Genomic DNA, 17,018 nt, shown 5'->3' with positions numbered 1-17,018 from the left:
GGCCTGCCCAGTGAGCAAGCTGAAGAGTCAGAGAGTTAATACACTTGGTTGGAAGCAGGCTTCAAACACTGAGAGACCCAGAGATGCTAACCTTTGGCAGTCAAGAAGGATCACACCAAGACGTCTTTTATATCAGGGACTCTGAGGGTGTGGTCCTTCAGCACTTGGGAACCTGTTAGAAATGCACACTCTCAGATTTCACCCTAAACCTACTGAACTTGACACTGGGTGGTGGGGTCCAGCAACTGGTATTTTAACAAGACCCCTGGAGAGACTGATGCACACTCAAGTGTGAGAACCACTGTTACGCCACAGTGCTTCCCGCAGTTCACCGTGGCCTGGACCTCCCGTGTCTACACTGGTAACATGCTCAATAACACACCTTTTTTTTCTTTGTCTCCCTCCTTTACTTGTCTCACTTTCTCAGTCTTCAACTGGGGCTTCCTAGGATCATCTCCAATAAACTACCTGCGCTTGAGCCCCTGTCTCAGGCTGCTTCTAGAGGAACACCAGCGCGGGTGAGAGCAGGAGGAGGTGTCACTGCACAGTGAGGAGGAGGGTGATGACTGGCACCCACTGAATGGAGGCTGAATGTTCTGCTAAAGGCTTTGTTTTCATTGTTTCATTCCCAACCCCACCCATCCATGAGGAAATTGGGGTTGGAGGGTTACTAAGTGGCTTTGAACTCAAAGATTTGAACCCAAGACTGCTTGAGTCCCAGGGGTAGGCTCCTTACATGCAAGGGCAGAGGGCCAGCCTACATTATGTCCGTTTGTCGTTGCTGCTTCTCTCTGCGCAGGCAGGAATTCAGTGTTGTCCTATTCCCTTTGAACACAGCTGGAGCACTCACTAAGGGATACTGAAATGGTGAGTGCATTGGCCTCACAGAGGCTGCAGCTGGAGAGGTGCCCTCACTCCAGTGCTGAGTTCCCTTGGGTCCAAGGCTGGCCCCTATGCCCGCCCTTCAGGCCGCTTCTGTGCCCAAGCATGTGCCCTTAATCCAGAACTGCAGCCTCTTCTGCAGATGTTGAAATCTGGCCAGCTCTGCAGCTGAGAGAGCTACTTGGGGGTGGGGTGAGCAGGGGTGAGTGCTGACCCCTGAACTCTGTTTCCCCTGATGTTAGAGGCCCTAGTCACTTGGTTCTGCATGTTTCCAGGAAACTCCAGCTCTCTCTGCCTTGTCACCTGCCCTCTAGGCTTGTATGCTCCCGAGGGATACCCTTGCCTTCTCTGGGCTCACAGCACCTGGGGCTTGAGGTCCCAGCTGTCTTTCTTGTTAACAGTTTCTCCCTAGTCCCCTACCTGTGATCCAGGAACGATGGCTGTGTTAACAGTTTGGGGTGAGTGGAGGAAACAGACAAGAGCACAGGCCTCAATCTTCAGCTCTGCTGTTGACTTTGAGCAGGACTTAAGAAAAAAAAAAAACTCTTCAGAGCCTTGTTTTTCTCATCTGTAAAGTGGAGAGTGCACCTCCTCTTCCTCAAGGTTTTTCTAATGCTCATGGGAGACAGCAATGTATGCACACGACACAGTCATGAACCATGAGGGGTGCAGTCTGCACCTGGGGTCTCCTGTTCCCTCCATCACAATGACGAGGGACCTGGGGCATGGTCTTGGGTCCTCCAGGCCCTCTGGTCTGCCAGAAAGCTGCTGGTGATGCCCAAAAGGGAGAGCTCTGCCAGCCCTTCCTTCAGGGTGGGAAGAGACAAGCTCACTTGAGCAATCACTAGCTTAAGGATGTTCCATTGCCTCACCCTGCCAAAAAATGACTCCCGATCTCCAGTAGAAATCAGGCCTCTCTATAATAATTCCCCACCATATATTTGTTTTTCCTTTGTGGCAGTTATCAAGAATTGTAATTACTTACTTGCCTTTTTTTTAGATGTTTTTTAAATGGAAATTTGAGAACAATTACAGAAGAAAACAGAGTAATACATTGCCCTCATGTACCCATCACCCAGCTTCAACAATTGCCAACTCAGGGTCAGTCTTTTTTCACCTCTATCTGGACTCACTCCCCCCTCCTGTACTAATCTGAGGCATCACATCATTTCATCTGTAAATATCTTGGTGTGTGTCTCTGAATGATTAGGGCTCTTTTATGAAATATAACCACAGTGCCATGATTACACTTAAAAATGAGAATTCCTTGCTCTGTGATTATTGTTAAATGTCTGTCACCCGGCTGGGGGCTTCATGAGAACCTTGTTCCTGGCTGTATCCGTAGTGCCTGAGAGCTAGCACACTCTTGGTATTTGTTTCACGGATGGATGGATGGATGGATGAAAGGGAGAAAGGCAAGAGATGCTGGGGACCCAGCCTGCTTTCTATGGATGCTGCTCCATCCTTTCAGCACTGCGGTGTGATCGTTGTGATCGTTGCCTTGGAGGTCAACAGTTACAAACTCTCTCTGACATGAACGACACCGTAAACCTCTCAGTTTCTTTCCCTCCCAACCCGCCTTCAGCTTAATCGGGCAGCAAGTCACTAATCTTCTCCTCATGGCAGCAGCCTGCTCCCTCTACTGCAGCTAATTCCACCTTCTGACTTAATCATCATCCTTAGGCTTTCAATACAGGGCTTTGCATCTTCAGAGCCGCTCAGGCATTAGCTGATTACTGTAATCTGTCCAACTCCCATGGCGTCAGCCAGCACAGGGCTTCTGTTACCCTCCTGGATCCTCGGTTTCCTCATCTGTAAAGCTGGGTGAGTGGGCCTAACTGGCATTATTGGTTGGAGATTAAGTAAAATGAAGTACATCAAGTGCCCGTCCCCTGACACATCAGAAGCCCTCAGGAATGGTGATTGTTTCCCTTTGTAATTTCAGGGGATAACTCTCACTGAAGAGCCAAACAGGTCTGGATTTCAATCTGGCTTTTTCCACTTAAAGGAAACATTTTCTGAGTCTCAGCTTTCTCATCCTTAAAATGGGGTGAGCAGTGCCACCCTTTCAAAGTCTGCTAAATGGAATAAAAGCTGTGATCTGTCTGTGAGGCACTGAGCAGAGTGCTGGGCACCTAGAAAGTGCTAAGGAAGTCCTGGTGGTTCCTGCTTTTCCCAGAAGGAGGCAGAGACAGGGGAAGGAGAAGGAGGCAGGGGTGCCCTTGGGAAGGTGCCGATTATATCTTTTCTCTTCTGTTCCCTAAGGTGTGTAGTCAGAGGAGGATGCCTATTGCACTCACCATCATATCCCCAGCCCTTTGCCTTGCTGAGTTCTCAGTCACGAATAAGTGAATGAATTTGCTGAGGTGCGGAGGAGATTAATACATCTGAACAGGGCTGGATAGTTTATAGAAGACTCAAGATCTTTATTGCACAACCAGAGAAGGTAAGCAGGTCAAGGGTTAGACCCACATGTTACAGTTGAAGAAACTGAGGTTCAGGGAGATCAACAGTGGTCTGTAAGTGTTAACAGTGGTAGCTAATCTCATGCCAATTCGGCCCTGCCAGGAAGAGTGAGCGGAGTACTGGGCTCATGAAGAATCCGGCCTGTGTCATGGGTGGAGTTACAAGTCTTTCTGAGATTTTCCAAAGCTGCAGAGACTCTGCCCGCTCTGCTCCTGCTGTGCCTGGTATGGGCTGTATCCCATTGCATTTGTTTTTTTAGATAAGTTTTTTCCTCTCTTTTTTTCTTTTAATTGAGCTGTAATTGACATCCAAGTGCACTTTTAATTACTGACAGTTTCAACTTCAGGGCTGCCATGAACAGCCACAAAGGTTACACACTGTGCAACTCCAGGGGACAGATGCCATTCACCAGGACAGCAGTGAAGAGGTAAGTCTCACTCTGAAGCTGGAGGTGACCCAAGGAGGAGATGGAAAGCTTCCTCATGCACTGGCTGGAGTAAAGAACTCTGCAGGAACCAAGGCTCCTGGACAGTCTCCGGTCTCCCTGGCAGGGTCCACGTTTGGAGTGTGGACATCCAGGGGCTGATCTTCACCCTTCTTAGGGATAAAGGTAGGAAAGTCCTGGACATTTAACCTCAGCTTTAAAACTTGAGGTAGTTAAGGAAAGGGAGCAAGACTCAGAACCCGGTATATTATAGACTTTATTACATATATAAGTAATCATTTAACCTTGATAATAAAGCTCTTTGAATAAGCATCATCCACCCATTTTACAGATGACTTAACTGGACACATGGAAGTTAATTAACTTGTCCAAAGGGCCACACAGCAAGGAAGTGGCAGAGCTGGAATTCAAACTCTAGGCCCCCTGTGTTACCTCTGGATGTAACCTGCATTTTACAAGGAAAGTAGCTGAGGCCCAGAGAGGGACAGTGACTTACCCAGAGTCACACAGCCAGCTAATCACTCAGTAAATACTGAAGCCAAGAATCTAGACTGTCAGTCCCAAAGTGAGCCTGTAAGAGTGCCTGGCCCATCAATTAGTATTTTTAATAAAAATAAGTCTAGAGAGAGACCCAGGATGGCTGGGACAGGAGATCTGGGGATGGGGCATGTGTGGAGCAGATGGTGAAGGGCAGGCACCAAGCCTCCGCATTTTTGGCTCTGGTCTCTCTAAAAGGAAAGCCCCTGTTCCCTCCATTTCCAGATGGCGGGTGGGGTTCTATAGGGTGAGAGGTGCTGCGCCGCACTTGGCCTCTAGGTGGCGCCCGTACTGCAGATCTGGACTCCCTTGGGCAGCCCGGGCCTGGGGAACTGGTCTGTACCCTGGGGGCTGCTCTGTCCCCAGAGTTTTCAGTACACCCCGGGCAACAGCTCCCCTTTCCCTCCTCCAGGCTTCTTCTGCTCTGGCTTTGGCAGCGAAGGGTTGTCAGAGCCCACACTGGGAGCTCATGCCTCAACTTGGTCCTCCCTTAGAAGCCCTCTGCAGCTCCATGGGTGAGAACCTTCAGAGTCACCCAGATGCTGCCCGTCTGCTCAACCTTGGGAAGTTTGCTCAGTCTCCTTGAGCCTCACTTTCCTCATCTGTAGAATGGAAGTGAGGTTTCTTTTGCCAGGATGTTGAGAGGATCAGATGAACATTTTATAAAATGCCTAGCCCCTTGCACATGCTCACTGGAGGGAAACTACTAGGATTGTTCCGTGGTTGGTGGCTGCCTGTTGTTACTTTTGCCTGGCTGCTATTTCTTCTTCACCTTTCTCACCTTGGTCCATCATACCACACCTTATCCATCACCATCAGCCTCTTACCCAGCTCTTGTGGACCTAATACCTCTTTGGAGATGATGCACAATAGTGATTAAAGCAGAAAGCCCTGGAGTCTTGTTGTCTAAGTTCAAATCCTTCACACCAGGACTCCCTGAGTGGCCTTGGTCAAGTTCCTTCACTTCCCTGCTGCAGATTCTTGGTGCTTACCCACTAAACATTCCAGTCTCCTGGCAGTTAGGTTGGAACCATGTGACTGACTAGTTTTGGCCAGAGAAATGGGAGCAGGAGTGATATGTGTGCTGCTCTAGGAAAGGTGGCTAAGAGCCTATGTGGACATCCTCTATCTCTGTCTTGCCCTGTCACTGTGGCCTGTGTGGGACCACAGGGTTATGGGTTTGTGTTGCAGTATCCCACAGGGTTATCATGTAAGAGTATAGCTCTGAGATGGAAGTTCTCTGAGTCCCCAAATCACCCTCAGAGGAGAACCATACCCCTAGCCTTGCACTGTGTGTGAGCAAGAAGTAAACTTTTATTGCCACAGAGACTTCAGAGTTTGTTTGTACTGACCATAACCCAGTTTAACTTCACTGATACAGCCTTCCTGTGCCTCAGTTTTCTCATCAGTGAAATGGGGACAACAAAGTGCCATTCTCATAGAATCATTGTAAGGATTAAGGAAGACTGTGGGTGCAACCCTCTTAAGATGTAAAATTTTAGTTTTTATTACCTTTTAGGAAGGTACAGAAAAGCACAAAATGACTTTAGACTCTGAGAGCAGGAAGGACCCTGGAAGGACCTTGAATTCACTCCTCGTGGTTACATAAGACAGAGCCCTGAGACATAGGCTCAGGGGGAGAAATACCTTGTTCAAAGTCATTCAGGGAGAAAAGGGCAGACACAGGGCTGAATCATGAGTCTTCTGACATCTGTCTAGAGCTCCTCTGGACACACCTTGGTCCCTGCTTTCTGGGAGCTTATGATTTGATTGGAAACAGGACAGACAGACATACAACAAAACCATCCCTGAAGATTCTGTGTGGGAGTTGTCCAGAGAGTGAGGACCCTGAGGGTCAGAGGAGGACCTGGGGGTCTGCAGGGTGGGAAAGGAAGACTTCCAGGAGATGGTGGGGCTTGGAAAATGGGCTTCAGCAGAGAGCAAGGAGGGCAGTGAGCAGTGGCAGGAGAGAGGACTGGGGATGGGGAAGTCTGAAGAGCCGAGTGGCCCACAGAATAGATGAGTCAAGGCATGGTCTGCTGAACCAGTCCCTGGTGAGGGGTCATGTAGCCTCCCTCCCCACCTCCCCCTGTTATTAAGAGCACTGCACTAAACATCTCTGTACCCATCTCTGTGTATCTGTGTATTTTGCCAGCTGAGACAGAGGCTTTGCGGGGAAGAGAGGTTGGGGTGAAGCCCAAAGATATATCGGGCCTAATTTCTTAGGTTTGGGGGCTTTGAACACCACTCTGAGGCTTCCTCTTAATTCTTCGCATCAGGAGTCTTGAAAATGGGAACAAGCTCTTTTCTGGGGTAGTTTGACTGCAATAGGGCCCAGAGGTGGGATGTGGGGCCGGGGGTGCGTGCCTCTCTTTACTGGACACTGGGTTTTCTGCTGTGTGACTGATGGGGCTGGAGTGGGGCTCAGAGCCTGGAGACAGCAGCTCTTGCTCATTGCTGCCCGCCCCCCCAGTCCAGGCTGTGGATGGGCCCAGGGGTATTGCATTCCTTGGTTCCACAGTCTGCAGCCGGAATGGGCTCTGTGGGCGGCACACAGGGCCCCATTTTGGAAGGCCCAAGCCCGTTTCAAGCTCTGTTACCATCCTTCTATGGAATGCACACTGGCAGATTAACAAGAGGCAGGCAGCCCCTCTGTGTACCCATGTGGAAAGAGCTCCAGGATATATTTTAAGAGCAAAAAATCAAGTTATAGAACAATATGTGAAGTATGACTCTGTTTATAAACAACAAATAATTCTCAAAATTATACACACACATGCAACCTTATTATTCAATTTTCCCCTCTATTGACTGGTTCTCTCCATCCATTTATGGTTCTTTTAGGGTTAGCCGAGAGCCAGAGCAGCCATCCTTGATGTATTAATGTTTCCCACACATCACATTTTAACCCATTTCCCGGACGATGCAAAGCCTGTAGAACATTCTCATTCTCTTTACCCTCTCCCTGATTCATGTGCTGTTGGGCCATGTATTTTAATTTTCTCTCTGTATTTTGAACATTGGTTGTATTGTTTTATACAACCAAGATTCATGTGTACTTCTCTGTATTTCCCTTTCTGTCACCCACTTTCCTTCCTGAATATCCAAGCTCCCATCTGGGACCACTTTCCTTCTGCCTGAAGCTTCCCCTTATATTTATTTTTGTATTTGAACCATTCAAATGGTTCAAAATTCAAAAGAAGAGAAGTGTTCTATAATCAATGTCTCTCTCTCCCACCCCTGCCTAACCCCAGCCCCAAACTATATATTTCCACGTGTCCACAGAACATTACTTGGCAGGATAACACACCACATCGAGAGGGGTAGCTTGTCTGTGGTCTGAAGCACCTGCCTTGATAATATATTCCCGTCTCCAGTGTGCAAGGAAAAGTCAGGGTCTGGGACCGGCAGCTGGGAGACCCGGTCTTTGCTGACCGACAGCCTCTCGCTGTGCCCGCCAACGCGCACAGCCTCGCGGCCTTGTCTAGGTCCTCTTTAGATCCTGGCCCCAGCCCTGTGGGCCAGGAGGGACAAGGTTCCCCATTCCCAGGACAGCTAACGACCATGGCTTCCAGGCACCAATTCATACTCATCAGCTCGTTCCCTCCTCGCAGCTATACCAGTACTGTCACCATTTTACAGATGAGCAAACTGAGAACTTCACAAGGCAGAGGCAGGATTCAGGCTAAATTCAAACAGCCCAACTTCAGAGCCCAAGCAGTTACTAACTCCATTTTACAGATGAGGAAACAGAGGCCCCAGAAGGGCGAGCCATGCGCTCTGCTTCACAGTCAGGAGCAGCAGAGCAAGAACTTGCATCTGTGACTTTTGGGGTCAATATCCATCCCCCTCCCCCTGAGACTAGTGGTTTTCATATGTGCATTACAATCACCCAGGGAGCTTTCAAAAATGCCCTGTGCAGTTCTCAGCCAGATCAATCAAATCCAAATCTCTGATCCTGATTTTACACTCTTAGCCCTCCTTCCAGGAGCTTCTGAAGTGCAGTCAGGGTTGAGAACCACTGTCTGGGCCCACACATAGGCAGAGCTTGGGATCTGACTGCTTGGATTTCATTTAACTCAGACCTTGCTCCCCGTGACCTTGGGCAACCTGCCTTTTCATTTCTGTGCTGCCTCAGTTTTTTCATCTGTCAGATTGGTTCACTGGAGTGTCTTTTTCATGTGAGGATTGAATGAGATAATCCATGCAAAGTACTTGGAACAGTGTCTAGCACAAAATCTGTTTTAAATTAACGGTGTTATTACTATTATTCTCTGTGTAGCTTTGTAGAAATCTTGCCCTTCTCCCTTCAGGTTTTCCATCTGTGAAGGCACCTCGAGGTGTGGACTGCCTGGTCTTAAAGGCGTCTTCCAGCTCCAATGTGCTCATATCAACGTTAGCTGGCTGGTCTCAAGCCTTTGCTGCCTCCCCCACTCTTTGAGAAGCCCAGCCCTGCCCATTTTGCCTGGAGGCTGCAGCAAGCACATGCCAGGAGAACCAGGGACCTGCTTCTGTGGGGAGTCCAGCCTCTGATCGTGGTGTTGACGCCACTCACAGCCATGACATGCTGGGCTGTAGGAAGAGAAATTGCCCATGGTTGGGGGTGGTGGATGCAGCTCCAGCTGCCCCCAGAGAAATACAGAGGGGCCTGGATGGGGGGCCCCTCCAAGAGGCAGGGCAGGGGACCCTGGCAGAGCAGGGGACCCCATGCCCACTTCCTACTAGTGCCCAGGGCACATGGTGCCGGTCTTGCCACCAACTGCCATTCTGCACCAATGCATAATTCATGCCCCCATGTGCCAATCTGTGCCAGCTTTAATTAGCTCCTAACTTTTTGTCATTCATTTTGCTGTGAATACCTTATAAATAAATGATGGGAGAGGGGAGCAGGGAGCGGGGCAGAAATGTGAGGGGAGGAGCCTGGCTCCTTAGGCCTCGTGGGGGAGGGATAAGCTTCCATGGAGAGGCTAGGGAAGCCATGCCCTCAGGGCACACCCCCCCACCCCCTCCACCCCCGGGGGACAGGCCCCGGCTATGCAGATGGGTGGCCCCAGCCCACCCCATTTGCCTTCCAGCCTTGCTCGTTCAAAAGCAGCATCCAGCCGCCACAGCTGTGCCAGGCTCCGAGGGCCCACAAACTAAACTCAGGAGCACACATGCTTGGTTTATGGTGGCAGGCACTGCCCCGGGAGAGGGGAGCGGGCGGGATGCAGACAGGAAGCGACAAAGGGGCTCTGCCACAGCTCAGGGCTGGGAACCGAGGGGGCGGGCAGGGAACGTGAAGTGGGAGAGGGAGGCTGTTATGGAGGGCGCCCAGAGGAGAGGCGTTTATGTCCGTTAAAAATCATAATCGGCCCTCACAGGGATGAGGCTTGTTTGTGAGTGTTGTTTTGTTTTCACGGTTTATAAAGCACTTGAGCGTGTGTTTTTCTCTTTCGTCCTGAAAGGCAACCTTGGGAGGCCCTCGGTGAGGCTGGGGGCTCACTTACAACCGAGGAGACTGAGGCTCAGAGAATTTGGCTAAGACCCATTATACCCCCTGCCTCACCTCCATTCTTGGGGAAGGAAGGAGGGGAGGAAAGCATCCCAGTCGGGGCTGGGGGACCCAGCGGGGAGCCAGTTCAGTCCCAGGTGGTTTAATAGGCAGGACAGATTTAAAAGAGCAGACTTGGATTCCCTTGGCTCCTTTCCTCCTGTTCTTTCTCACGAAGAGTGCCAGAGGGCCACCGGAGTATTTGGCATTTTAAGGATATAGAGACAGTGAAGCAGAGGTGCCCGTTCCTCCAAGATGCCAGCCCAGGGCCACTGCGGGGCCATGCAGTCTCTTCCTCTCCATCCTTTAGCCCATCATACTCTTTAGTATCGTCAGGCATCATACGGGGCATCTTTGCCTCCAAGCCCAGCCCCCTCTGCCTCCAGCATCATTTGCTGAGTGACCGCCAGGCCCAGGTGTGCCAGACCAGCCTTTCATGACCCAGCCCATGCCCCTCTCCTGACCTCCTCTCTCACCCCTCCCAGCACAACTGGGCCCAGCCCTACTGCTCCCCTGCCTGAAGTCTCTGAACCATGTGATGCCCCCGTGACTTGGCACACACACAGCCCCTCTACCACAGATGCGCTTGCTGACCTTGTCTGGCCAAGCACACTCATCTTACAAGGCTCTGCTTCAGGGGTCTCGTCTCTTGGAAGTCTTGCCCAGTTTTCTTGGTTAGGAAACTGTAACCTATTTGGAGCCCCTCTGTCACTGCTGCACCTGGTCCTGGCTTCGAATAGCATTGTCTTATGCCTCCCAGCTACTTATTTCTGTAGCTGTCATTCCAACTGGACTGCAGCTTCTCTGAGGGCCAGAAGAGGTCATATGCTTCTCTGTGTTCTCAGCCCCCAGTCCAGAGCCTGGCACACTATGGACCTTCCAGGAATGCTTGCTAGATGAATGAACAAAGACATTGTCTCTGCCTTTGAGGATCCTAAAGTCAAATGTATCTCTGAGCTAAAGATGAACCCACTCAGAGATGTGGCCACTTCTGGAGAAACATGGACAAGGTCATTCTGATATAGGAAGAGCCAATATATCAATTCTTTCTTTTCCGTCTTTCCTTCCTCCCTTTCCCTCCCTCCCTTACTTCCCTCCCTCTTTCTTACTCTCGATTTCTTCCTTCCTTCCTTTTTTCCCTTTCTTTCCTTTTTTCTTAAATTTTGGAAAAGAAGGGATGGAGGTACCTTGGCAAATCTGACCCCATGTTGCACTGTAATCCCTTACAACTGACAGGAGAATCTTCATATGGTCCATACCTGGCAGGGTCCTCATAGTTGCTAGCAACAGAAATAGCCTCTGGCTAGCTGATGCAGAAAATGAGTTTGCTAGTTAGATAAGGGAGAGTTCTTATAGAACCACACAGAGGCTGGAGGATAGGCCCAGAAAACAGAGGGACCAAAGAAAGCGGGTCGCCAAGAACACAGCTGAGAATGAAGCCCAGGTCAGGCCTCAAGTGCTGTCAGGCAGGGTTTGGTACTTTCCATAACTTCTGAACTACTCTAAACTAGTTCTAAACTTTGTGATTCTCTTCAAGGTTCAAAGTTGAGAGGGGAGCTTCTGATTGGCTGGCCTGGGCCACGTGCTGTGCCCTGTGGCCAGGAGACGGGTGGTGGAGGGCCTTCCCTTTCAGTTGTTAGAGCAGGGCCTGGTCCTTCCTCAGCAGGGAGCTCCGCCCAGGAGGAGGGAGGTCTGCATGATGCTGGGCCCTGGGCTGGCAGCATCTCCGTGGTTCTTTACGGTTGTCAAAGTGCTCTTTCACTGCCCCAGGAGGAAGGCTGGGCGGGCATCATGGTCGTAATTGCAGAAGTGGAAACCAGAGCTCAGAGAGGCCAAGAGACTTGTCCAAAGTCACATAAAGTGGTAAGAGGTGCCCCACAGGTTTGGGGGAGAGGCAAAGGTTTCCTACGGAGAGGCAGATGGAGAGAACTCTGAGCTCTTGGTGGACAACCCTGAAATGGTTTGAGAGATGGAAACTCCAGTCAGGAAGAAAGGCTAGCATTCCAGGGAATAATCCCCTGGAGAGGAGAAGGCGCTGGCTCAGGGCATAGAGATTGAGTTCCCTTGACCAGCTCAGAGTCTCCTGCAGATGCTGCCATCTTGCATTTGGCTGCTTGGTGTGTGGATGGCAGGGCTGCTACTCGCCTACAGGGTCAGAAAGCTTCCACGGCTCCTGCGGGGAGAGTCCACATACATGTCCCCGGACCTTGCTTACACTCTTCCTTCCACCCAAGATGCCCCTGTGCTTTTGCTCCCTGTGGAATTCCTGTTCATCGTAGCAAAACTCAGCCCTAAGTCTCTTGGTCCAGACAGCTTTTCTGGACTCAACTTTCCTGAGAATCCATCACCCCACTCTCCTTGGACTACCTCCCGCTTTGTGACACCTACCTTGTCAGCCTGTACCTGATTTATATATCTGTCCCCTCTTGGACTGGGAGTGCCTCAAAGACAGCCTGTTATTCATAGCTGTGTCCCCAGTGTGCAGTGTGGGCTTGCTCCTGGCAGATCCACTCCCGGCTCCTCTGCTTTGCTTCAAATCACAGCAGGACTGACCCCAAATCCCACTTGGGTCTGCAGCTTCTGGCTGGGGTCAGCCAAAGAGAGGTGCTGGGGGAGGCCAGAGCTGGGGGAGAGAAGCCAGGGTGTCTCTTCTTCATCCTTGACCTCAAGCAGTGTCTCTGGTAGAACTGTGTCTCTGGCTCCCACCTGCCAGCTCCACTGTGCTCCCATCTTGTGCTGTGTGCCCTGATCCTGGTGACTGCTTCCTCTCTTCGTCCCTCCAGCCTAGGGTGGGTAGCAGCTTTCTGCTGTTGCTGAACTGAGTCACCTCATCTTCCCCGATTTGGATTCTCAGCTCCTCCATCACTACATGACCACAGTTGCTTTGAATCCCCTATTACACACTCAAAGCAGTTCTGTGGGTGGGCTGCACTCAGACAGACACCCTAGGTCCTAGCACGGTTCTTGGCACAGAGCGGGCACTTGACAAACGCTTGTGGAATAACAGTGGCTGCCCAAGAATTTCTATGAACAGAAGTATGATGCCCACATTGGAGGAGGTGAATTCAGCTGAATTCAGTGCTGTTTTGTTCACTTGTAAAATGACTGCAGAAAGCCTGGGGAGTCATAGTTTGAGAAGAGGTGGCAAAGCAGAAAGAAAGAAGGATTTAAGATTGGAGAAACTTTGAAGAGCACCTCCTCCAGTACTTTCATTTTATGAATGAGGAACAGGAGTCTTAAGAGAAGTCATGTCTAGGTCAAAACCAGTTAGAGAGCTGTCTGAAATTTAGAAACCAGATCTCCCAACTCCTGGCTCCATCACCATCTGAAACTGTGACTCCCTGAGACCTGTCAGACCACATCTCCAGCCCTGCCCTTTGTCCTCAGGCCCCAGCCTCGTGTGTCCAGTGGCCTCCCTGACTCTGCACTCAGTCACTGCACTGGCCTCTCACACTCTACACACCCTGGCAGGGAGTGGGGGAGGGGGTGTGGCTCGCTTCTCTTCCCTCTTGATCCTCTTCCCTCGCTCCCCATCTCAGGGAATAGCACCCTGTCCATTGATTTCCACAAGCCAGTAACCTGGGGTCTCCATGACATTTCCCTCTCTACCTCCAGCATCACTCCATCTCCCAAGTCTGTAGATTTTTTACCTCCTGAGTATCCCTTCCCTCCATTTCTATATCACCACCCCAGGCCAGGACTCTGATACCTGGACAGCTGAGATAGCTTACAGAGATGTGAGCTCTGGGGTGGGGGGTGGGGGGGGATTTGTGTGCATACATTTCTGTGTGTGTTTTATTCACTGATGTATCCCAGTGTCAAGATTCCCAGGGCTTAGCAACTTTTTTGTAAAGGGCCAGATAGTAAATATCTTATGCTTTGTGGACTGAAGAATCTCTGTTGCAACTCCTTAACTCTGCAGTTTTACTATGAAAGGAGCCATAACCCGATGGGCATGTCTACGTTCTGCTAAAACTCTCTGTACAAAAATGAGGGGCAAGATGGATTTAGTCTGAAATGTGTGGTTTGTTCCTGGTTGAGAACTTCCTGGCACACAGTAGATGGTAAGTAAATATTTCTAACTGAAGAAAGATGCTCTTATCATCTATCACCTCCCAATCAATTCCCTGTTTTTCCTATTTTCATGACACTCCCACCCCTCAACCTCCACCCCAACCATCTGCTTCAAAGCCTCCACTCCTAGGATAGAGATCAAACCCTGATTAAGCCAACATGCTCTGTGCGTCCGGGCCCTGCTCCCACTGTGGCTTTACACTCACTGACCTCCTCACCCTTTGCAGCGCCCCAGCCCTTCTAGACTTCCTTCCCTTCCTTATGTATACCAGTTCCTTCCCACCATGAGGCCTTTGCACATACTGTTTCTTCTGCCTAAAACCCACTCTCTCTCTCCCCATCGTGCAGCCCTCAGATCTCAGCTCAGTGTTATCTCCTCCAAGAAGTCTTCCCTGGTCCCCTAGGCCAGGTACCATTAAAATATTCCTCTTCCTAGCACCAATTCTGACTGTAATTTTACCTGATTTTGTGTTTCATTGACTGTTTTTCCCGTTAGAGAAGCTCTGCAAGGTACAAGGACCAAGCCTATTTCTTCCTCTGTCACATCCCCAGAACCTATTTCAGTTAGCTAGCGTATATTAGCAATAATGAGTAAATGGTAAAGAACAGGAGCTTTGGAAGCAGGTAGATTCTAGGTTCAGTACCTGACTCCACCACATGGGTAACTCATGCACCTCCCTGCTACTAAGTCACTTCAGTCGTGTCCGATTCTGTGCGACCCCATAGACGGCAGCCCACCAGGCTCCGCCATCCCTGGGATTCTCCAGGCAAGAACACTGGAGTGGGTTGCCATTTCCTTCTCCAATGCATGAAAGTGAAAAGTGAAAGTGAAGTCGCTCAGCCGTGTCCGACTCTTGGAGACCCCATGGGCTGCAGCCTACCAGGTTTCTCCATCCATGGGATTTTCCAGGCAAGAGTACTCGAGTGGGGTGCCACTGCCTTCTCCATATGCACCTCCCTAAAGCCCGTTTTATTCCTGTAGCCACGCTAATGACACACCTACCAGAAAAGCTGTGTTGCGATTAGAATGAAGTCAGGCCAAAAGTCTCAGCCCAGTGCCTGACTCCAGGCAGCTATTGTCAATATGCTGATACAGGTCCAGACATCCAGTCATATGATAAATGGTTAAAAGAATTCAGAATGTTTAGCCCTGGGAGGTAAAGATCAAGGTCAGGGAATGACCATCTTCAAGGATGCCAGTATAGACTCTTCCTGTTTCCAGCTGTCTGGAAAAGTCATGAAGTCTCCAACCTTATACATGTGCAAAAAGAAATTTGTAGACCCTTATTCAGGTGTGCACCCTGCATGGGTGAGGGTCCTCAGGTGACAGCGCAGGTTTCTTCTAATTCGGGGCCCTCATTTGTAAGCACCTGGGGATATTGTCAGCTTTGATTGATGGAGAGGGCACAGATGGGAGAGTATGAGTGGAGTAGGCCAAGCCAGCTGGTTGAGCCAACACAGCTAAGTGGTCCCAATGACTGGAGGGACAGCCCCGTTCGGGCTCAGAGCGACTTTGGGAGCAGAGAGGGGGCGCTTAAAGCCAACAGATGGCGCAGGCTTACCTAGACCTGGGCACCCGCTCGTTCTGGCTTCCCGGGAGTGTTTCCCCGTTCCGCCCGAGGCCAGCCTGGCCCCCACCCCTCTGCGGGACAGTGGGCGGCCCTGCGGAGCACGGCTCCCGCATGCACCTGGGGCCGCTTTCTCTGGCTTCCTCCTTGCCCCTTTGGGGGATTCGTCGAGTTGCCACAGCAGCCGGTGCCATGACATCGGCAGAGGGCAGTTTCGCCAGCACTGAAATATTCATGCCCTAAGCGCCTGGCCCCAGCTTCGCGCTGCTCCCGGGGGTCCGAGCGGGGTCAGGGGTAGGGGGCTCAGGGATCCTGGCGCCCACCGTGGTGGGAGGGTGGGCAGTGGGGCGCGGCGAGGCGGGCAGGGGCTGGGCGAGGCGGGAGGTGAGGGAGGGAGCGTCAGGAGGCGGGGTCTGGGTGGCGGGGGCCGAGCAGGGCGGAGGAAGCGAGGGAAAGTTGATCGCGGACTTGAGCCGCGGCGGCGGCTCCAGAAAGAGGGGCGCGGGCTGCGAGCGCGATGCTTGGTGAGAAGACGCGTCCGACGGCTGCTGGGCGCTGATCCCGGCGGGGCGGGGCGGGGCGGGCCGGCCCCGGGCATGGGGCGCCGAGGTGCCGGGCTTCGGGACGATTGGGGCGCGCCTCGTCTGAGCCCGCGGCGCGCCTGAAGTTGCGTCCGGCAAGCGGCCAACAGCGAGCGGACGGCCGAAGGGGACCCAGGAGCGGCCAGCGCGCCGCGGATGAGCCTTCGCACCGGCGGCGAGACGCGGCGGTGGTCAGCACTGGAGCAGGCGGCCTTCCGGGGCCGATCCAGCGGAGAGCAGAGCCCAAGGCGCGGCGCCGCTCCGCACATGCACACGGTACCAAGAGCCACGCACCGCCCCTTCCTTCCCCGCTTCCCTCGCCTTCTCCGAGCCGTTCACCCGCCACGCGGTGGGAAAGTTGGAGCTGTGGGGTCGCGACCGTAGCCGCCGAACCACTTGTTCTCGGCACGGCCATCGCCCTCGGCTGGCGCCCGGGGCCTCCTTCCATCCCCGGCTCCCAGCCAGCATCCTGGGTCCCACTCCCAGCCCGCGGCTGGACGCGCGGCAACTTTGATTCCTGGCAACTCGAATTCCCTCCGCGTTGGCCTTGGGAGGAAAGGCACTCCACTTCCCACCTCGCTTCCTGGACCCGGGAACGTTCGTGCGCTTTGCTTTCTGAGCCTGAGAGAGGGTTTGGGTCTGGGGTGGGGAGAATTTCGAGGGCAAAGAGGGAGTTGGGGTCCGATCTCGTCTCCTTCTGCGCTCTGGATCCCCCTTTGGACAGTGGAGATGGGGTGGGGCACAACCCCACCGGGTGGTTGGTGTCGGCACTGGAGGGACCTAAAGTCACGTAGCTCTCCCCTCCCCTCATCACATCTCTGTGCCCATCAGAGACCCCAAAAGACCCCTGCATCCTCCCGGCTCTGGGCCGGCTATGGGAAGACGCACCCCTCGAGGAGCAGGGAGCCTGTGCGGCTCGCGCTTTGCCTTCC

The 17,018-nt window shown here is 52.0% G+C and overlaps 1 protein-coding gene and 1 long non-coding RNA gene across 9 annotated transcripts in view; both read left to right on the top strand.

Moving 5' to 3' along the window:
- Positions 1 to 769: 769 nt before the first annotated feature.
- LOC147342948 (uncharacterized) lies at positions 770 to 9,753 on the top strand. Of its 3 annotated transcripts, XR_015156860.1 has the most exons (6): positions 770 to 867; positions 1,883 to 1,983; positions 3,148 to 3,328; positions 3,451 to 3,572; positions 3,683 to 3,958; positions 8,644 to 9,753. It is a non-coding gene; the product is annotated as an uncharacterized LOC147342948 (long non-coding RNA). The 3 variants fall into 3 exon arrangements; XR_015156861.1 differs by lacking the exon at positions 8,644 to 9,753 and having other exon boundaries at positions 3,740 to 4,108; XR_015156862.1 differs by lacking the exons at positions 770 to 867; positions 1,883 to 1,983; positions 8,644 to 9,753 and having other exon boundaries at positions 3,194 to 3,328; positions 3,695 to 3,958.
- A 3,590-nt stretch (positions 9,754 to 13,343) lies between these two features.
- Positions 13,344 to 17,018, top strand: part of CDH23 (cadherin related 23) — a 439,149-nt gene continuing 435,474 nt past the window's right edge. For 4 of the 6 annotated variants that reach the window (XR_015156859.1, XM_086382173.1, XM_086382177.1 and 1 more), the window contains exon 1: positions 16,230 to 16,362. The gene's annotated coding sequence lies outside the window, so the exon portion shown is untranslated. Of the gene's footprint in view, positions 13,928 to 16,069; positions 16,363 to 17,018 lie in introns of those variants that run through there. The other 2 variants (XM_086382172.1, XM_086382174.1) reach the window with 2 other exon arrangements.

The sequence above is a fragment of the Bos grunniens genome, chromosome 28 (assembly GCF_055505025.1).
Source record: "Bos grunniens cultivar Pamir isolate PY7600 chromosome 28, Bosgru_T2T1.0, whole genome shotgun sequence".
In the NCBI taxonomy this organism is placed as follows: domain Eukaryota; kingdom Metazoa; phylum Chordata; class Mammalia; order Artiodactyla; family Bovidae; genus Bos; species Bos grunniens.
Note: the sequence above shows the minus strand (reverse complement) of the source record. Positions and strands in the feature narration are given on the sequence as shown.